Source organism: Myotis myotis, unplaced genomic scaffold, assembly GCF_014108235.1.
Source record: "Myotis myotis isolate mMyoMyo1 unplaced genomic scaffold, mMyoMyo1.p scaffold_m19_p_5, whole genome shotgun sequence".
NCBI classification, from domain to species: domain Eukaryota; kingdom Metazoa; phylum Chordata; class Mammalia; order Chiroptera; family Vespertilionidae; genus Myotis; species Myotis myotis.
Window position 1 is genome coordinate 32918166 of NW_023416357.1, and position 22821 is coordinate 32940986.

The following is a 22821-nucleotide window of genomic DNA, read 5'->3' on the forward strand; positions in this document are numbered from 1 at the left end:
CAGGAAGCATTTTCATTTATTTAAGGGGAGACTTTCAGATCATGCTGGGGAAGGTAGTTAATTTGCACGTTTGTGGTAAGACTTTAAATGCTAACATTAAGCTTTACAGAGTAGTTGATGACATTTGGTCATATATTGGTCTCCTAAAAGCCTCTGGCTGACTTAAAAATAAATCATTGCAGACAGACCATTAAATTTTATGAGCTATGAATGTGCTTAATAGTCCAGGATAACAAAATGCTCCAAATTTCTCCATGAGCCATTGCTTCTACCTGAGCCCTTGCACACATTTCAAATACCTCCAACCATATCAAAAGTGATTATTTTGCCGAAACCGGTTTGGCTCAGTGGATAGAGCGTCGGCCTGCGGACTGAAAGGTCCCAGGTTCGATTCCGGTCAAGGGCATGTACCTGGGTTGCGGGCACATCCCCAGTAGGAGATGTGCAGGAGGCAGCTGATCGATGTTTCTCTCTCATCGATGTTTCTAACTCTCTATCTCTCTCTCTTCCTCTCTGTAAAAAATCAATAAAATATATTTAAAAAAAAAAAAAAACTTAGCATTCTAACCATTTAAAAAAAAAAAAAAAGTGATTATTTTGATAAAGTGGTAGTGGGATGGGGCCTTTGTAAAACACTGGATTGTATTTGACCTCTTGGCTTATTACTGAGAGAGTTTGTTAATGCTAATGAAAGTTTTTTTTGTTGTTGTTTTTGTTAGAGCCTAATTAAAACCACTTCTGACTGCATAAAGGCTATGGCCTATGAAAATGATGATTAAAAGGTTTGATTTCTGCTCATAACATTTTAAAAAATTAATTGGGAAGAATTTAATAAGCATCAAATGCACTTTACCCTGGTAACTGCAATACTGAACGGTGACGTTTTAAATAATTTTTCAGAAAAGGTTAGTGATTTTCTTTTTCTTGGGAAACATGGAGATGCAACTGTGAGCATCAGTACGTCCAGTCTAGGTTACTATAGTTCAGTTAATGCTGATCTATAAACAGGTGTTCACATTTCATGTGTACAATAAGGCAAACTGAAGTTCTGTATCACTGAATTTTAGCAAAAAAAAAAATTAAAGGAATGTTAAATATTTGAAGTGCAAACTCATAAACTCTACATTGGGATCACTTTTCTGCTTGAAGTGTATCTGACTTAAGAATACAGGCAACTTTCTTTCCTGATTGCTTGGAAAAATATTTTTGCAGTAAGTCTTGTGCCTTCTTTACTATGATTAGTTGTTTTTAAGAAAGATGATCAGCTCTGTGGTTAGTTTTCCACAGTTGATAAAAAGATCTATCAAAAATATCACAATTAATTTAAAGAAAATGTTGGTTATCAAAGGCTGCAGAAACAGGGAAGAAATAGCACTTCTTATTTTGTAAAAGCACAAACACTTAAAGCTAATCACATTGCAGGTGAATCTCATACAGTATTAGGAAATTACATAAAAAAGAACAAAAGACCCATGTTTACTTCCATTGCTCCAATAGTCAAGCGTTAGACCTGCGTGAGAGTTGCACTGGAGCAGTTTGCTGGTCCGATTTAAGAGTTCAAAGTCCTTTTTGTGTATTTGGCCCAATGATATCCATATCCCAGATAAATTCAGTTCAAAAAACAGAAATTAGGGCAATGACTTTGTAAAACAAAGCACAAGGATATGCTACTAGAAGTTGCTGTCCTTCTGTGGCTAATGCAGAAATAAAAATTTTGGAAGCAGGAAAATGACACCATCCAATAATCCCAGGAGTGAGAATGTTTCTTACCATTCATTGTAGAGAAAAGATCACCGCAAAGCTGGAAAGTAGGATCATGGGAGGAAAATAGTATCCAAGGACACTTGCCACACACCAAATGAAACACCTGTCATACTCATTGAGTTCAGTAAAGAAAACATTCCTAGCCGCCCAATTCCACGGACCCCATACACAAAGCCAAACTGGATTTTGCCAGCCAGTAGCCATGTAGCTCCAAAGGCCAGGAAAAATCCGTGGGTCCTGCCAGAGCAGTCTCATTCTTGATGCTGCCATCTGCCACTTTTAATGATGTGACACTGTTAGTGTCTTTTGCCAGATGTGGTGAAAATCCATACCTAATTCTAATTCTTTTAGTAAAGGTGGCTCATCCTCAAAGTTGTTTCCATAGATTGGCCGATGAGTCATTGGAGTACATGTCTGAGTTGGTGGATAACCTGCCTGGTGTGGGGCTGTTGTGGCTGCATCCTGACTGGAGGGACAGGCAGGCTTGCTGCAGTAGTCACAGCCAGATTACTGTGTGCTAAAGGTCCTCTTCTTCCTCCATAATCATAGTACTGCTGTCATTGGTTATTGATGCTGTAACATTATGTTTAAATTATCAAAGCTTAACATTGCAAATGATCAAATGTGGAGGTGGGGACAGTAGCTCCAGCAGCTGCTGAACTTAGCTTAAGACCCTGAATGGGCACTGTTGCTGTGTTACAGGCTAAAGAATTCCACAGCATTATTTAAAAGGCAACGTCAATGCAATTCTAGTTTTTTTGTACACAGAACAATGACTTACCTCCTAATTTTTTTTTATAGCACTATTCACAAAGTGACCTAGGTTCTTCTTTTATAAAGTCTGTGAAAAAAATAGAAAGGACTTATCATGGTGGTTAGTAACTGAGATTGTGTTCTGGTTCCACTTTTTAAGTGGTTTGACACTGATTTAGTTACCTAGATCCTTTCAGACTTTGTCTCTAAAAGAAGAGTAACTCTGGGGTCATTAATGATCTCAAATAAGGCAATGCCATAAAAGTAAACATATAAGTAACTGTACATATACGACTATGTACTGCTATTGCTATTTTTGCAGATATCTGCATAGCACCCGCTAATTGCTTATAATATTGAAAGATCCTGGGTCTGGGCATAGCCTATATAGGCATCAAATCATTTTACAAAGAACCTTAATATTGCTCTGGTCACTGAAAGCACCATAGGTCAGGAGACCCCAGGGCCTAAGAATTGGATATTGCCCATCCAAGAAGCAGCCACATTTTCTTTCTTCTTTCTTTTGATTTTTTTGTCCTTTTCATTTGCTTAAAAAATAATCCTTATCCACAAACCCTGTTTATTAAGATTCAGCATGTGGCCAGGTAACCTTGTGACCTTTGTTAAGACCCACTGACCAAAGACCATCCAAAACATATCTATAGAAAAAAAAAAAAGGTTTAATAGTTTTGTTTTTTTTAGTAGGGAAACATGCACACCAAAAGGCAAGTCAGGGAGGGCTGCTTCTAGGGTTTGGGGAGCTAGAGTTAGCCACAGGGTAGTCTTGGTGTGGGGATTGGTCTGATTTATAAACTAGGTGATTCTGTGGCTTTAGCTTAGACGATATGATCCTGATGAACTTAGGTTGTTCGTCTTGCAGGCCACAATTTCCTTCGGTTTATTTTTTGTGTGAGTCATGGCACAATTTTGCGAGCTGAGGGTCCTGTTTCAGTTCTCAGTTACTCTCTCCTGGTCCTTCTTCGGCGTAAACTGAAGGGGAGGCCATGATCTCCGGACATGCTCAGCCTGGGCGGTGCCCTTGTCCGGAGCCTGCTGATCAGAAGGGCATGCAGAGAAGGCTGTGTTGAACCGGAGTCAGTCCCGCATGTTTTCTTAGCTGCAGGATGAGCTATTGAATCACCTGATGTGGCAATGACTGCTCGGCAGCATTCAAGACTCTGGAGACCACATGCTTGATAGCAAAATAGGCAAAACTAAGACAAGGATTATTACGAAAGTTCCAAGCTTGGCCGTGTGGTCCATAATGTTCAGATACTCAAAAACAACATATTCACACTATCTTTTAAATGTAAAAAGTGAATGTGTTTAGACTACTCTTGATAAATATTTGTTTTGACTGAAAAATACTATCCAAATTCAGATGTAGCTGATATTTTTGAGGCGAGAACCCACATCTTGATCCTAATAGTATTAAAAGCTTTTTATTTTTTATTTTTTTAGTTTTGTTTCTTTCTTCCTTAGCTGCTATCCTAGTCCAAATGTTTGTTATTTGCTACTCAAGTGACAGTTTTAGCAGAATGTGAAGATTTGTCCTTATCATAGTGTGGAACCGTTTCAGAAATAAGTTTAGTTCATCTTGGCATTTATTTGACAATGGGAGACCATTATTGGGCCGCAGGCTCACATCTGTCTAAGTTATCTTCTAATTACCCTGACATATGCTTTCCGAGGCATAATTTTCTCTATGCCAACGGTCTCCCAACTTTTAAATTGTGCCTCCTATCAGCAAAATATTTTGAAAATGTCTCTCTACAATGTGTGTGCATATTCTTTTTGAATTGTATGCATGTACTATTCTCATTCTGTATATTAAATATTAAGAAAGTCTAATTTCTCATTTTTGAGATAAAATATAAACAGAAATTCTATTATCTTAAAACATTTTCTGGGGGGTATTTAACCTTACTTGGGAAACCACAGTTGTATACTTCTGATTCTTTTTTTAAAAAAATATATTTTATTGATTTTTTACAGAGAAGAAGGGAAAGGAATAGAGAGTTAGAAACATCAATAAGAGAGGAACATTGGTCAGCTGCCTCCTGCACACACCCCACTGGGGATGTGCCTGCAACCAAGGCACATGCCCTTGACTGGAATCGAATCTGGGACCCTTCAGTCCACAGGCCAATGCTCTATCCACTGAGCCAAACTGGCTAGGGCTACTTCTGATTCTTAATAATTTTTACGCTCTAATATTTCATTGGGATACATCTCACTTCTATTATGTTACCACTGGAGCAGCGACTCCCACCTGAGGGGGAATCTGAGAGGAGATACCTAAGGACCTGCAGTAAAGAACACTTTTGAACTTAGTTGAACAGTGTTTCCTAAACTTTTTCTTAGAGAACCCTTCATTTACATAACGTTTGTTAACTTATTATAAAACTGATGTTCTTTGACATATACTTTGGGAAATGCTAGTGTAAATATGTAAAAAAAAAAAATAACAATATATGTCTGTAATCACAAATACTGGAGTTGAACGCCCTCATCAATAGTCATGTGTTGGAGGAGGAGTTAGTCATGGCTGGGACAGGACTAGTCCATCATTACCTGCTGCTAATGCTGCTGGTTTGAGGGACTTGCCAAGGGGACTCTCCAGAAAAGCACTGTGTTTGATAATAATTCTGCTTTATCCCCAAAGCAAAGAATAGCCACCTGGTGCCCTGGATAGGGCTTTTGGACCCATGGTTTGCCCAGAGCCTCTTTTTCTCTGGAGGCCTGCCCACATTTTCACTGTCTCTTTGGTGTGTGTGTGTGTGTGTGTGTGTGTGTGTGTGTGTGTGTGTGTGTGAAAAGTGTGGAGCAAGATATCTTTTCCTACGTGGAGAGGCACAAGGACTGTCAGTGAAGTCAGACATTATGAGATGGCATAGAGGAATGCTGTAGACCAATTCCAGCATGACAGCAGGGCTGCATCTGGGAATGGCTGAAGGCATTTCCCCAAACCTGAAAAGGGATGATTGCTTGGCTGCTCAGGGCATCTTAATCTACATGTTATTGCCTCCTACTGGCCAAACTCCTGAACAGCCGTAGGCTAATTCCCCTATTCAGACAATGAACTCTGTAGGAAACCCTGACCCTTTGAAGTGTATATCTCTGCCTCGCCTCAGGACAATTTGTGTTAATAAAAAGCATGGGGTCCTGGGACGAGGAGACCTAGACCTTAGACCTGAGAACTTAGGTCTTAGATCAGCGGTGGGCAAACTTTTTGACTCGAGGGCCACAATGGGTTCTTAAACTGGACCGGAGGGCCGGAACAAAAGCATGGATGGAGTGTTTGTGTGAACTAATATAAATTCAAAGTAAACATCATTACATAAAAGGGAACGGTCTTTTTTTTTTTTTAGTTTTATTCATTTCAAACGGGCCGGATCCGGGCTGGCTGTAGTTTGCCCACGGCTGTCTTAGATCTTAGTTTCCTTTAAATTAAACTAAGCTCCTCTGACCCCCAAATGCCTTTCAAAATTATCTTTTGTCTCTGGACTCCTATTTAACCTACGCACATCCTTCTCCAGATTTCCTGAATCCTTCTTAATGCTGGAACGAGAACCCCGGCAAGGAGAAGCCTGTAGCTCCCCTTAGAGGTAAGTATCTGGTCACCACTACTGTGGCAGGAAACTTGAATATTTTCTTTTAGGTTTGCATATCATGGATATTACTTGACGTTTCATATAAGAATCACTCTAATATTTTATTTTAAAAGGCAAACAGAGCATTTACCCTTTGATATAGTGCTTGTTTGAATTTAGATGTTATTTTACAATGACCATGTTTATGCAATAGCTACGTCTATCTAAGGGCTACAGACCAGTCAAAATCTGCATCTTTTTTAGGCTAAGAAGCAATCATGTACCGATGGCCAATCTGATCTATAAGTACTGTGTTTTATTTAAACACAAATTTGGCTAATGTGGCTTTTATGAAGTTGTCTTATGCAAACTCCTTATCTTTCTTCCCCAGCTGAGCCATAGAAGACTTACCTGATTTGTTGTAAGTGATTCTGTTTAGGAAATGGCAGGCCCTTCTCCTAAATGTTATGGCATTAAGAGATGCTTTTCCCTTAAGATGCCTACAATACTTGTAATTCCTTTAAGGCCATTTTAGAATTCTGGCTGTTCTAACTTTGTACCCAAATGCATTGTTCTCTGTTTTATGATGTTTATGAGGAAGGTGGCTGAGCCCAAAGGGCCGGTCCCTGGTTCAGCACATTCTTTCCCACAGTAAGTTAGAGACAGACTTCCTTTAGCTTCTCTGGGACTCACAGGTTATATATTTATAATGAGATGCTGCAATACCTCATCGTGGACCCACACAATCATTTGTGCTAATGGAAAGACACCTCCCCACGGGTAGCAAATTGAGGCACATTTATCCTGAAGTGTGTGGGGAAGGTGCCAAGGGGTAGGCAAAGTCACAATTTAATCATGGCACATTTCCTTAGGGATTTAATTTTCTCAGAGATTTAGGAGGGGCAATATTGTTTTTACATGAGAGCAAAGACAAATTTGCTTGAGAGAAAATTAGAAAGACATGAATTTCTAACAAAAAAGGTAAGAATGCATTTTGCAGCCTCCCCCAGCCCCAGGGCAGGCACCCACTTAGCAGTAAAGGTGATTTCTACAAAATGGCTTGAGAAACACGGACCTGCACTTGCAGAGCCTGGAAGTGACTTTGAACATGATCACACCATCATCTGCCTCAGGCTTACTCTGGGTCACTCCAATATTTACTCTTTCCCTATTTAGGGTGGTTACATCTACACAGTTCTCATGTGCCAGGCACTGTGCCAAGCCCTTGACATACATTACTTCATTTAATCTTCACAAGAATCTTATAAAGTAAGAACTATTGTCCCATTTTACAGACCAGAGAGCCAAGACACAGGGATTTTAAGTTATTGGTTGAGTCAGGGACTATCAGAAGCAGAAACTTTGCTGAGATCTCCAATGTGCTGTTCCCCCGCCAACCCCTTGGGAAGGCGGACTCTGCTGCCCCCTGGAGGTGAGGAGGTGGGAGTGCAGGACAAAGGAGTGCAGCTGGAGAAATGCACCCCTCCCATTTAGGGACTGAATCTTGAGGGCTGAGCTCTACCAATGGTGGAACACCATGACTACATTATCAATATGCCTTTATAGAATCTAGGAGATTCCACTGCACACCTTGGTCTAATTCTTATATTTCAAGTGGGTTTATCATTTCGCCCAGGTGGCGTAGGCATATTACCATCCTGCACTCCAAGGTCAAAAGAGAGAAGAAGGCCCTGACCTAGATAGATAAAGTGCCCTGGGGTTTGTAGTTCCTTTTTGCTGCGAAGATGGAAAATAAAGACAGTTTAGTTCAACTTAAGGAGCATGTGTTAGGCACTAACTATATACCAGGCACTGGGTCTTATTGTCTAGTTAGAAGACACAGACATGTATAGAAATCACATTTTTGCAGGATGTATTAAGTGCTACAAGTGAGATAAAATAATGCCCTTGATCTTGTTTTTCCTAGTTCCTGATCTCAAAGAAGAAGCATCCCTTTCCCGTTGTTTTTTGAGGGGAGTGTGAGCAAGCCATGTGCTAGGTCACAGGTCCTATCATTTGTTGGGGGGCAGCGTTATCTGATATCATGGTTGCTGAGGGGTTAACCCGACAACAGATTGACATGGTGAAGGCATCATTTGTCGAAACAATTCCCTTTGTTTAGCACTGTGATTCTTGGCCTGATGAGGGAAAGTGGTAAGAAATGTTGTTTGCTTCAGAACTTTAGTTTTCTAATCTGGCTGTCCCCTTGCCTCTGCTAATGTAATGTTATCTGTCTCTCAGGGTTTGAAATTGTTTGGTTTATTAAGGAAAGCCCGTATGAGGAGCTTCGTCAGTGTCATCTCCCAGACCCTGCCTGTGGTTTCAGGAGGAAGCGGTGTAATAGGCTCTGGTCCCTTTAGGAAGCTTTATTTGAAATTCATTTGGGCACAGACATTTTATGGGTGCAATCAGAGCCAAACATGGCTTAATGATGCTCTAGGCAGGATATACGGTGACTGATCCACACCTTAACCAAACTGCGGGTAAGCTTCTCTGATTCCCATTAGCCTTTAGAAAGCTAGACTCTATGACCCAAACTATAATTAAACTAAAGATAATGAGAAACAAACACATGTTCTTTTTTCCTTATTTTTTCTTTTTCTTACTAATGAATAATTTTAAACTGTGGCTATTGCACTTAAATATGTGTATTTTTAAAAAAAATATATTTTATTGATTTTTTACAGAGAGGAAGGGAGAGGGATAGAGAGTTAGAAACATTGATGAGAGAGAAACATTAATCAGCTGCCTCCTGCACACTCCCCACTGGGGATGTGCCCGCAACCAAGGTACATGCCCTTGACCAGAATCGAACCTGGAACCCTTCAGTCTGCAGGCCAATGCTCTATCCACTGAGCCAAACCGGTTACAGCATAATATGTGTATTTCTGAATGGGCAAAGTGTGGAGAACAATGTGAAATCAGCAGCAGGTTGATGTATTAGAACCTTTTCATGAGAACATTAAAAACATCTATGGTATAACTTTTGCATGTATTCTTGTGATAACTATTGCTTAGAGTAATTTAGTGTTATGCAGGGTGGAGCAAAGGTAGGTTTACAGTTGTTTGTATAAAAATAAAACAATAATTAATGAATAATGATACAAGAATAAACTGTTTCGCATACTCACAACTGTAACCCTGCTTTTGCCTCACCCTGTATTCTATGTTTACCTTGTTCTTCTTTACATAGGGCTTTAACATAGCAGAAATTATGTTCTAGAACAGATGCTATGACACCGGCACTATCCTTTCCACTTGTTATCGAGGACACTGAAATTTGGAAAAGAAAGCAACTTGCCTAATTTCACACAGTCGTAGATCTAGGAAGGAAACCTATATGTTTTAACAGCCAGTCTAGGGTTCCTCCCCTCCTCCAAAAAAAAAAAACAACACAAAAAAAAACAACACAATTTGTTTCTCTGCTGTGATGATTTCAGTTTTGGTTAACAGGCCTATTGGTTGCTACTTACATGTGATTGTCACATCTAGCTTGATGTTCTTTTTTTTTTTAATTATTGATTTTTTACAGAGAGGAAGGGAGAGGGATAGAGAGTTAGAAACATCAATGAGAGAGAAACATCGATCAGCTGCTTCCTGCACACTCCCCACTGGGGATGTGCCTGCAATCAAGGTACATGCCCTTGGCCAGAATCGAACCCGGGACCCTTCAGTCCGCAGGCCGACGCTCTATCCACTGAGCCAAACCGGCCAGGCTAGCTTGATGTTCTTGACCTGTAGTAAGGCCCTGGGCACACAAATATCCCGCAGTGCCAGGGCTAACATGAATGAGCATGGTGGGCTGGTGTCGGAATGGAGAGTGGTCAGGACTGTGGAACACCCGAGAGCAGACAACCCACTTAAAGGAGAGTGCCCTTATCTGTCTTCACTGGGCATACTGGCCTGGCACTGCCAAGTCTCTGACATTTCTAAGAGGAGCCAGAGATCTAGATTTTATGTGAAATCTTTCCATTTGGCAAATTAAAAATGTTCTTTTTGCCCTAACCGGTGTGGCTCAGGGGATAGAGCATCGGCCTGCGGACTGAAGGGTCCCAGGTTCGATTCCAGTGAAGGGTATGTTCCTTGGTTGTGGGCACATCCCCAGTGGGGGGTGTGCAGGAGGCAGCTGATCAATGTTTCTCTCTCATTGATGTTTCTAACTCTCTATCCCTCTCCCTTCCTCTCTGTAAAAAATCAATAAAATATTTTTAAAAAATGTGTTTTTTTTTCCCAACTCTGGAAGCCAAACAAAACACATCTCTCAGGGAGATTCAGCCCACGACTGCTAGTTTATGACATGGGATTTTAAAAAAATGTGCATACAGAGAAGGAGTGCACAAATGAGGGCAAGTCATTTACTCAGACTGTAGAGATTTACTTTTCCTGAAGCCAGGAATTCTGAGCAAATCTGGGAGCTCCACTGTGAAGTTTGGGCTGCTCAGGTGTGGGCATTTGGGGCTTCCCTCTTGCAGAATAGTCTGAACTAAGGAAGGCTTCTTTATTAGGGGCTGACCGCCGAGCACCCACCCTCTAGTATTGCCCACACTCCGACACCGAGCTGTGTGCATTGTTTCATATATTTTCTCCTCGTCATTCCTTGCCTCTCCTTGGGGAATTGCACTGTCAGCTGATGATGAAACTGAGATCAGTACCATTTGCAAACTTCCCAGACAAAAAAGGCTTTCAGAGAGGGCACAGTTGTTGTTTTAAACTAGATTTCTTTTGCTTGTGTGATCTATGGATTTTTCTTTATTCAGTTTTCTGTCCCTGTAAACACAGAAAATTGAAAACTAATTTGATTAAATTTTCCCAGATGCAATCTCATGTGTATTTAATTTAATTTAAACGTTTTTGAATTTTAACCAAATCTGGTGCAAAGTGGCCATGTCACTGTTATGTGCCCCCTGTAAAAGGAAGCACCATTCTGGGATTTATTTTATTTTATTTTATTGTAAAAAGCATGCGATGGCCCGGGCATGTGTGATTCAGTTGGTTGGATGTCATCCTGTGCACCAAAGGGTTGCAGGTTTGATTACCACTCAGGACACATGTCTGGGTTTTGGGCTTGATCCCCGGTGAGGGTAGTGCAGGAGGCTGCTGATCAATGTTTTGCTCTTACACTGATGTTTCTCTCTCCCTCTTTCCCTTCCTTTTTCTCTCTAAAAAAATTAATAAAAATCATGCTATGGAGAAAGTTCAGCAACTCTAGAATTGAACATTATTTGTTGAGCACTTACTATTTGTCACACACTGTGCTAAGCACTTTACAGCCATCTTACATTCTCTTTAACCCATTAAACCATGTGTAAAGTCAGTCCCACTTTAAACAGGGGAAAACTGAGTCTCAGAAAGGTTCAACACCTTGCCAAGGTCCTATGGCCTGTAAAACTCAGATTTATTTGACCCTCGAGTGCTACCATGTTAATATAGCATCTTCCTCGAAGAAATGGGCCCAACAGAATAACAAGCAAACAGAGCTAGCTGATGTGAGACATGAAGACTGCTCTATGCAATTAAGATGATGTCAGTTATTCAGCAAAGCAGGGCACACTGGTCATAATTAGCAGGGCAATAAATGTCACATACTTCCTGGGACTGGTGGCAAAGTAGGTTCTAGAAATGCTAGTGAGGGCAACACACTCACTTTGCTTGATTAGTAATGTCTGGGTGTGCAACGCATGAGAGCCTCATGCCGTCAGCCATCTATGACACCAATGTTACGTGACCATTGGAAAAAACAATGTCAAGTTTTGTGATAAGGTGGAATATTGACTTATGTCATGTTTTGTGTGAATTCAATGCCTGCTTTGTGTTTTAGTGTATGAATGCTCCTTAACTTATTTAACCAGTTCACTATTCTAAGGTACTGAGAATTCAATATCTGTATATTTTGTTCTTCAGCAAGTTGTTGCCTTAACTAATCATTTTGAATTGAACCCCACCCTCTATTGACCTCTATTTAGATTCCAGATTTTGGTAGCACATCAGTCATGATATATTGCATTTGTGAAAAATTAAATCTAAATACCCCTTCTTGGCAATCAGAGTCTTGTATGATGTTTCATCTCAGCATGTGCCTGGTTAACAAAAGAGCCAAGATCTGTAGTTGAACCTATTCTAGGTGCTGTCTGCTTCCATACAAACGTATGCCTGTTGTGATGCTAAAATTGTTTGCATCTAAACATGTAGACAGCCTGAAGGAATTAGCATTACTGGAAAAAAGAGAAGAATCAAGTTATTATCTTAAAACTTCTCCCTTTTGAATCAGCCTTTAAATTACAGCTTTATTAGTCTTCACTGGTTAAGTATCTGCTATCCGTTGGCTAAAATGCTTACAGATTTTAAAACCTCTGGTGGGACAATTTGTGTATATCTTTTTAATTGGATGTATTTAACTTTCAAAAGACATTAATGAAGCCAAGTTGAAATTTATATTCTATGCCTGCTAACTGTTGATTTTTTTTTTTTTGCTACTAGTTATTAATATAAGCAGCAAGCAAGATAAAGGGAACAAAGAGTTTAAAAGTAATAATGTTGGAAGAAATTCCAAGGCACATTGGGGATCGCCAGCAGTGCCCTTGTGTGATAAAGTTATTGGAGTTATTATCATCTCAGCCTTTGCCTCCGTATGAGATACAGTGTAATTAGGGTGGTGACTTATTTGAGTGTGTGGTAAATAACTTCGGGGAGGGACGTCAGGCCGCTGTGAAGACCAGGGCTTCGCTCTGAGACTGGGGAACTGTTGCAGCGTTCTGAGCAGCAGAGTTTCGGGATGACTTCTGTTTTAGAATGAAAGGGGCAGGGTGGAGGCAGGGACACCAGTCAGGGCCATGGCAGCAATCCAGTAGAGCCATGTGGCAGCTCAGACAGAGCGATGACAGGTGGTGTGGTCAGACTCTGAAGGGTTCTGTAGCTACTTCATAACCAGGCTTAGCACATGTTTTCATCTCCAAATTGGGGGATAGGAAAAGAGTAGGAAAGCATGTTCAGGTAAATGCTGTGGGCAGCAGTTGTGACCAGCACCAGGAAATGCAATCGGAGTAACGCCTTGGGGAGGCTTGGAAGGAGTGGCTGAAGACATATGCCCAAAGGGTAAGCCTGATTTTGTGTCCTTTTCATTAAATAAACTGCGGGCAACTCTTTCTCTGACCTTTCAGAGGTAAAACTGTTGATGAACCCTTGGGGGAGAAAAGGTATCCAGAGGAAAACAAGTGTCTTTCTTTTCAGTTTGAGGGAATATATGTAAGTAAATATAATCTTTTTAAATTTATTTCATTGTGAATGGGCAAATGGCATCTTCTTAGCTAATATAGAGTTCCCCAAATTTAAGCAGTTCGATAAACAATGATTTTTAAAAACTTCCATTTACATATTTAAGTTTCAACAATTGAATTTGAAATTGCTTTTTTGTTTGTTTAATACCGTATAACTGGAGAATCAAAATATGGGTACTGTTTTTTTCATTCCATAACATTATGAAATAATTCATTTATATATTGACTTTTTATTGAAAATTCAATAAAGAATTAATGGTGGTTCCTTGGCATAGTATTAAAAAACCAAATGTTATATTTGGTACTTAGGGTCAGTGGGTGCTTCTATTTTAAAGGCTGGTTGTTGTATTAAAATATGGATTTGTAACAGAAATGGTGACTTTTCTTAATTTTTACATCAAAAGACAGAGTTATGAAAATATTTTCATGAAGAGATATAAGCTCTGCTTGGAGAAAACCCATCCATTTTACATTCACTTATTCCTCAAGGGCCTGCCACGTGCCAGGCTCCGTTCTAGGCAGGAGAGGACACTTTACTGGTGCAGTCATTGTGCACAATGCTTCAAAGGGCCCAAACGCAACATGTCAGAGTTTGGAGTAAGGGAAAGGCTTACTGATTGAGAAGGAGCCAGTGGAGAAGATGGAGGCCCCAGGAGTTCCCCAAATTCATCTTAGGAAAGTACAGAATTCAGGCTTCTTTTATGTCAAGAGGAGGGGTAAGAGGAGGTGCTGTTTCTGTAAAACTCATGCTGCAAGCAGAACTCTTCTAAGGGTTAACGTGCCTATATGCAAGACCAAGCAGGCCTGAGCAAGCTGGAGTCCAAGAGAGACCTCGCATTTCACTCTGCTACAACACGAGTGGACAAAACGACGTTCCTGCCTCCTGGAACCGCCATTCCAGGGAGGGAGACAGGGAACCATTTATATAATGTCAGACAGTAAATTCAACACGCTGTAGAAATAAAGCATGTGAGTAAACGGAGAGTATGCTTGGAGAGGGTGGTCAAGGCAGGTCCCTAAGTGCTGGGGTCCAACCCCAGCAGGTCCAGGGGTCCCCAAAGGTGTAGACGGATTCGGCGAAGAAGGAAGGACACGGAGACAGTGTTCAGTTGATCAGCAGCCTAGCCAGGATCTCCAGCCAGGATCTCCAGCCAAGTTCTGGTCTGGATCTCCAGCGAAGTTCTGCCGTTTATTGTCTTGTTACATCCGTATTTATCCCAGTTGATTTTAATCCTGTCAATTTCTATTACAAAGGTTAGGGCGTTTCTTATCTCCATTCCAGGGAGTAAAGATTATGTAGCTTAAGCATGATTGTTTGTAGTGATTAACTACCCGCCTGGCACTTAGTTAAGGAGTTTCATCCCCTCCCTGACTTCAGGGAAAAATTCCTACCTGGGGAAACAACCTTTCTAGGAGAGGCATCCCCTCCCTGACTTCAGGGAAAAATTCCTACCTGGGGAAACAACCTTTCTTGGAGAGGTGACCTTGGTTAAAACACACAGCACTAAGGGGAGCAAACATATTAAGAACAGTATGATATATACGCCAGGTCCCTTGAAACATATGCTGTGCAGATGTTTCTTTCCTGCAGCGACTGTGTCAAGCAGCAAGGATGGACCGGCTTCCGGCACCTAAGGGGGCGGGCATTAAAGCGGAGGCTTGAAGAAGAAGTAGAGCTGTGAGCCATGCAGATGTCTAGGCCATGAACGTCCCAGTCATGGGCCACAGCCAAGGGCGAAGTGCTGAGGGGCTTGTACCGCTCTCAGCATTCAGCCCCAGGTCTGTCTGCCTCTGTGTTAGGAACATAGCTCTGCTGTAACCCACTCTTCTGTCAGGGGTGCAACCAGGCGTTCGCTGCAGAGTACAAGTGGCTGTGGGCGTGCTGTGTGGCCGGTGAGTCACTCTCGGCTCTTACTCCTGGACTCAAACCCTGGGATAGTCAGTGACTGCCCCTCCTCCGCTCAGTCATCAGTTCTTGCCGGCGCCTCTTTTGCAGGTAGTCCCCTGATGTTCTCTGGGCTCGCCTTTCTAGGTCCTCAACAATTCATGCCTAAATGGCAACCTGACACATTTACTTGCAGTCTTTTGGCCTCTGAAGGATGGGGATTGTGGGAAAGTTCATCAGCTTTCCTAGTTTTCTTCTGGAGTCAGGAAAAACAAACCTGTACCTTTTTTTTTTTTTTAAACATGGGCAGTTCAAGTATTTGCAGACAACTATTACATAATTTCTTTTTGGCACTTCTTTTTCCAGGCCGAATCTCTTAGTTCCTTTTATAATGTGTCTATAACATGGTCTCCAACTCCCTTATTTCTTTGTTGCCATTTTTCTGTCAAATCCTTTAAAAATGGGATGCTTAGAACCGAGTGTGTCATCTGGGTGTGTTCTGCTGAGTCTCAGGATCTGAGCACTGTACTTCCTTTATCCGAATGCTATGCTTTTGGTTGTTGTTGTTGTTAATCCTCACCTGTGCTTATATTTTCTGACTGGGCCTGTGGGCTGAGCCTGCAACTGAGGTATGTGCCCTTGACCTGCTGGGGTCCAACCCCAGAAGGTCCAGGGGTCCCCAAAGGTGTGGACGGAGTCGGCGAAGAAGAGATGACACGGAGACGGAGTTCAGTTGATCAGCAGCCTAGCCAGGATCTCTAGCCAGGATCTCCAGCCAAGTTCTGGTCTGGATCTCCAGCGAAGTTCTGCTTAGGATCTCCTGCCAGGGTCTGTGTCCATGTTCTCTTGCTAGGTTCTCCAGCCAGGTTCTGTGGCCATGTTCCCTCACTAGGTTCTCCAGCCAGGTTCTGTCCGGGTTCTCCAGCCAGGTTCAGTCACCAGGTTCTAGTCAGGTTCTCTTGACAATTTCTGTAGTCAGGTTCAGTCCAGGATCTTTTGCCATGTTCTCTCCAGCAAAGTTCTTCTGTCTGTAGGTTCTGTGTTCTAAGCTCTGTATTCTAAGTTCTGTCTCTTGCTGTCTTATTACATCTGTATTTATACCAGTTGATTCAATCCTATCAATCTCTATTACAAAGGTTAGGGCGTTTCTTATCTCCATTCCAGGGAGTAAAGATTAAGTAGCTTAAGCATGATTGTTCGTAGTTAAAGTGATTAATTACCGGCCTGGCACTTAGTTGAGAGGTTTTATTCCCTCCCTAACTTCAGGGGAAAATCCCTACCTGGGGAAACAACCTTTCTCAGAGACCTTGGTTAAAACACATAGTGCCAAGAAGGTGAGCAAACATATTAAGAACAGTATGCCATATATGCCAGGTCCCTTGAAACAGCAAGCATGGACTGGCTCCCGGCAAATTCCCCCTTTTTTATTTTTTAAAAGCAGGCATTAAAAAGAAAAACCCCAAATGCTCTTTTGTATCCATTTTAAGAGTAGGATTGGCACTTTCCGCTATTACCTGAGTCCTGATCTATCACCCCAGGGAGAGCTTGCCAATCCTGCACTTTCCCGGGGTGGAAAGGCTGCAGTGGGGTTAAGGATAAGGCTCCTTGGGCCTGCCTTCTCCCATGCCATTACATTTACCTTTCCTTCCTCAGAAAAGCATGGACATATTTCTTGTATAAAACGTTCTGTCTGACTGGGAGTAACCTTAATTCCTCTGCTAGCAAGCATATATGTTAAAAGATCAATACAGAGTCTTTTTTCTTTAGACTCAGTATGGCACATCTTCTTAATCTAAAGATCAATACAGAGTCTTCTTTCTTTGGACTTAGTATGGCACATCTTCTCAATCTAAGGATCAATACAGAGTCTTCTTTCTTTGGAATCAAACCCGAGTCCCTTCAATCAGCAGCTCGATGCTCTAACCACTGAGAAAACCCGGCTAGGGCTGAATGCTATGCTTTTAATTACTGTATCATTTAGTTTAGCATCTGCATCCTATTATTAATTCATAGGTAGCTTGCAAGCAAATTAGGCTCATCCTCACTCAAAAGTGAGACAGACAGCCCTGGACAGGTGGTTCCGTCACTTGGAGTGTTGTCCCATACACCAAAGAGTTGTTCGATTCCTAGTCAGGGCACATAACTAGGTTTTGGTTTCAATCCCTGGTTGGGGCACATTCAGGAGGCAAAAGATTGATGTTTCTCTCTCTCTCTCTCTCTCTCTCTCTCTCTCAATATATCCTTGGGTGAGGATTAAATTTTTTTTTTTTAAGTGAGACAGACATAAGACATAAATTCCGACTGTGCCATTATATTAGCTGTATGTCTTTAAGTGAGTTATATTTAAACTCTCACAGTCTAAGTTTTATTAATTATAAAATTATACACATATCTCATTTATTTCTCACTTGATTGTTGTAATAAATAAGATTATACATAAAAAATGTGAGAATTTTTGAAGGCCTTTAGTATTGTTAACTCCTTTCTACTTACACCATAATCTATTCTTAGGATCAAGCACTCCTGTCAGTTAGTTAGTGTATGAAAAGAAGAAAGCTAGGCGTCATCCCATCTGCTCAGGCTATGTCTGTATTGCCCAGTGACCCCTGGAGAAGACAGACCTGGCACATAGTGGGCCCTCAATAAATACATATTTGTTGATTGTTTTTATTTCAGGTAAGAGGGCTGAATCACTGTGGGCTGGCTGATGAGTCCAATGGGTGGGTGGCCTTTTAGTTTGCCTATTTGTAGGGTTGGCTTTGTCTGCTTGTCTCTCTCACAATTAGGAAGGGTTGGCAAGATGACATAATGAGTGTCATTACTACATTATAAATGAAAGGTTATATTATAAATGGCCGCTTTACAGGGCCATTAATTCAGCCTGGCTACTAGAGGGCCATTTAGTGCCTTGAAATGGATAATTTGTTAAATGACACATAAGAAAGTTGAAAAAATTAATGTTGCTCTCCAAAGGGCAATCCACTTTTTCTTTTTTCGTTCAGGCTACATATTTATTCAGAGCCTTGGGTTCCTTGTAAGAGAGAAGCTATAAAATAACAATGTCATCATCTCTTCTTTATTTTTCATTTAGAGCTGTAAGACCAGAGGAAGAAACATAATATGCAGGATGGATACTGGCACGTCTGGAGGAATTTCTGCCAAGAACAGAAGCTTGCCAAACTGGATACAGGAAATCACAGATGACATGTACAGCTTTGGAAGAATATTCAGATTTGCATAGAACCTTGTCACCTTCATGACAGCTAAACCCATTGCACTTTTTATAATCAAGAGCACTAAGCACAGCTGCCAAGGTGAATTTTAATCCTGGTTCTTTGGGAGACTGTAACCTTCCAGTGTGACGGGATATTGTTCTTGACATAAGGCACAGAGTTCCTGCCATCATCATCGGGGATTCCTGTGCCTTTGTGTCTGTTCTCACCCTCCTGAGTATCAATCATCTTAGACCGTTAGTTCACAAAGAGCCTGAAGAGGAAGAATCTGTGTGTCTGCAGTCTTCTCAGACCTGTCCAGACTGTTTAAGTACAAGGAAAAGTATTAGTCCAAGTTATAACACTAACTTCACAGAAGCACTCAACCAAAATAGCTCAGCCTCGAGAAGTCCACTGTCTTAAAGAAATTTGGGCAACTTAAAAAGGCAGACTTTTAAATTAATGCAATATAAAGCCTACATATATCACTGGCAATATCAGACTTGTGAGTCTCACATTGAAAACATGACATGAAAGGCAATACCCGGAGATCCAAAGGGAGATGCGATGCAAATTACAACTGAGAGGGTCTACCTTACTTACCAATGTGGATCATTGGTGAAGCAAGCATATAATGCTCATCCATTCAGCTGTTTCAGTGTTTTGCCTCCTGCCCTGAAAATTTCATCCATGAGATCATGAAGGAATAATCTGGGAAGTTTCACCATCAAATGGATTTTTTTCCAGAGGAGTCAGTTTTCACTTGTCTTTTATTTTCATCAACCTTTAGTCCAATGAAGGACTCAGGTAATAAGTGGGGTCCCAGATATCCTCAGGTGGTATAATAGTGGACCATTTATTCCAATCCCAAAACTGGACACATGGTCAGATGACTAAGGTTCCTTGGTTTTCTTGAAATAAACCTACCCTGGAAATGCTGCCTGGAAATCATTGGCCAAGAGAGGCCAAGAGTGCTGGCTGTCTTCAGTACCTCAATGAGTGTGTCTTTCCTGCTGATTGCACCAGGAAGGACCAGTGGGCACACAACCAGTCTCGCCCCGTGGCCTGCTTGTGCTTGTCATTCTTGTGCCCCCTTTTCTTTAGTTCCTGGGCCAGGCCACGTGGATGAGGAGCAAGCAGGACAGCGTGAGCTCCGTTCCTCTTGGGTTCACCCACATGCCAAAACCTGGTTCCCCAGCCATCTCCCTCTGATGGTTCCAACTCCTCTATTGTCTCCAATTTGACATCCCCTTAATGAATAGCTGTTTAAAAGTCTACCGAAAAGTACACGCAAGCCTCAAATCCAGGCGTGTCAGCTTCGATGCAGTAACTGATGGAGGAAGAGACACAATCCAAAGGGGAGTGTTGAAGAGTGGAATCCGATAAAAGGAGGTAAGAAAAGGCTTTGCAGATCAGGAGGCTGAGGCTGGTTTTAAGATCCTGGCATTGGTGGGCACAGACATAGCTTCTTTTGGGACAGGCCTCACATTGCAGTCAGGCACCGTCTCTTTCAAAAGTGCTGGCAGCACTTGACTCGTTCTAAATTACAGGCATCCCTGGTTTTTATGCCAAGAGACACTTTCTCCAATGTGCTTCGGGAAGGCCAGATGGCCTTGTCATTGTGCTAATCAGCGGATGGTGGGCCCTAGAGAGTGTGCTGAGGACTCCGGCTTTGGCTAATTAATGCAAGCTCCCAGTCACAGGCAAGAATTAAGCAATCAACTCCTTTCTCTAATTCTGATACACTTTGGAATTGTGCCATGATTAGCATGGTCTGAAAATAGAAAAAATAAAACCCACTTGGGCTAAGCAGGGAATGACAGGAAAACTCCCATATGAACTTGGAAAAAACTTAGCTGAGATGCCTAATCAGGGCATGATAAATAAAACCAGACAGAGTCAAATCGCTAGTACTTTATGGAGGGGGAATGTTTATCTCTATTGGTGGAGCTTGTGTAAGATTTGAAGAGTTAGTTGGAATCTGGTGGCCTCTAATTAAAGTACAGCTTAATATTTGATATTAATATTTAATATTTGGTACAATATTGAGGAAAATAAAACTATTACCAGTAGTCTAGTGGATCTTTTAAAGGGTGGGAAGTTGCTGTGAAATAGTTTCATAAAGACATTTCTCCTTTTCTTTCAGTCATTCTTTTGTGTTTATTATTTCTGTATACACAGCATCTAACAGATTGACATAGTAAATGCTTAAAAATGTTTATTGAGAAAAATGGATGAAAAGCAGATTGAGAACATGACTATTATTTGCTATTGTGTGGTTATTGCACAGGAAGCTATTGAGCTATTTATTAATTTATTTGCTAAACAAGTAATTGTTCATATCCTACTATGGGCTTAGGTTCTAGGTTCTGGAGATACAGCAGTGAATAAAACGCAAACATTTCTGTCCTTTGGCAACTGACAGGCTACTATTTTCAGTTCCTATGAATCTTTAAATTTGTGAAGATTATTGAAATTGACATGACATCTCTTGTAACATATTTCTTCTAATTGAATAGCAATATGATGATTAAATGCAAGAAAAAAAATACCAACAGCTTTTTGGGCTGTCAGCCCAAGAATGTGAATCTCTTTTATTTTCTTGTTTCCTTGCTCTAGTCTCACTGTTCCACTCATTCCATAGAGCAGACTTCAAGGGAGCAGCTGCTTCTGTTTCGTGGATCAATTTCCCTTCAGTGAGGCCAGTGGGTGGAGAGCAGTGAGGCAGTGTGGCTCTGTAACCACGTGATTTGTCACCTCCACTGGCCTGGAAGGAGGAAGTGGTGAGAAAAAAACAGGATTGCAATACCCAAAGGTCTCTCAGGTGTGCATGCTCAAATTACTTCTCATTTTGTTCATAACTCCAATTCTTTCTCTTGTCTTGCAGCCGTTGTCTACAGTACTTTTGAAAAAATCTCCCAAGGCTTTTTCTTAATGTGATGCAAGCTCTAGACTGCTGGACACTTGAAATGTGTTCAGTGTGACCGAAGAGTGAAATTTTAAATTTTATTTGATTTCATTAATTTAAGACTGATAAGTCAGTTTTGGAAATATTTTATGAATATTTGGAACAACATGGTACCTGTGAATCTATTTTCTTCAACTGCTAATTTTATGAAATCTAAATACATGTCAAGTATTTCCACTAAAAATTTTAGTGTCCAAATTGAGATGCATTGTAAGGGTAAAACACAGACCAGATTTCAAAAACACTGTAAAAAAGTAAATTATCTTATAAAAAAAACTTTAAAAACATTGATTACATGTTGAAATAGGAAATGTATAACTACATGCATGGCTTGTTATATTTCTATTAATAGTGTTACTCTAGACCAGTGGTTGGCAAACTGCGGCTCACAAGCCACATGCGGCTCTTTGGCCCCTTGAGTGTGGCTCTTCCACAAAATACCACGTGCGGGTGCGCACGTACGGTGCGATTGAACTTCTTGGCCCATGCGCAGAAGTCGGTATTTTGTGGAAGAGCCACACTCAAGGGGCCAAAGAGCCGCATGTGGCTCACGAGCCGCAGTTTGCCGACCACTGCTCTAGACAAGTGTAGTTCTTCCTTTAGGTGTCATTTATCTGTTCTTTCCTTATGATAAAGTAGTTACCATAAGATGCAAGCCACTACCCCGAGCAGCCAGGAGTGGTGTGCATAGTTTCGCCACGACTTTAACTCTCCTTTGTTAAACTCCCAGGAAGACCTTCCTTAACTTACCCGTCCAAAGAACGCTATCTGCTTTCCTCCTCTTCATTCTTCTCCCTCTACTCCTCTCACCTCTACTGATCTGCAGTTTCTCTTGGGTTAAATAATTAACTGATGTTATTTCTACTGCCTCACCTTGACATATTCCCTGCTTCTAGTGTATAACAGATTTCTCCTTTGAACGCCCTCCCCGCCCCCATCAATACAGAATGTAATTCACCTTATATTGATGTGATATTGAATACTGCCTAATGTTTCCAGGAGGAAAAAGCGCAATTAAAATACAAACTATAAATACATTAATTTGTTGCTGTACACATTTGTTTTAAATTTAAATTATTTTTAAAATGAATTATTCTTCCTTGACCAGAGGTGTGACTGTGTATAAGTATAGTGAGCAAACTGGATATGGGAGAAATGTGGGCATCAAAAATGGATTTACCATCAGTAGTTTGGGTGAACAAGAGACTATTGGTATAATTAATAGGAGTAAGCAAATGAAGGGGAGGTGCTGGTTAGGGACAGAAAGCGAACATCTTCAATTGGGCATGTTAGTTTTGGAGTGCTGGTAGGCTTGAAGTCAAGCATTTTGGCAAGCAGCTACAGATGGACACTTAAAAATTCAGAAGAAGAC

At 41.1% G+C, this 22821-nt stretch overlaps 1 pseudogene; it reads right to left on the reverse strand.

Moving 5' to 3' along the window:
• Positions 1–1614: 1614 nt before the first annotated feature.
• LOC118655984 lies at positions 1615–18542 on the reverse strand (annotated as a pseudogene).
• Positions 18543–22821: the final 4279 nt, after the last annotated feature.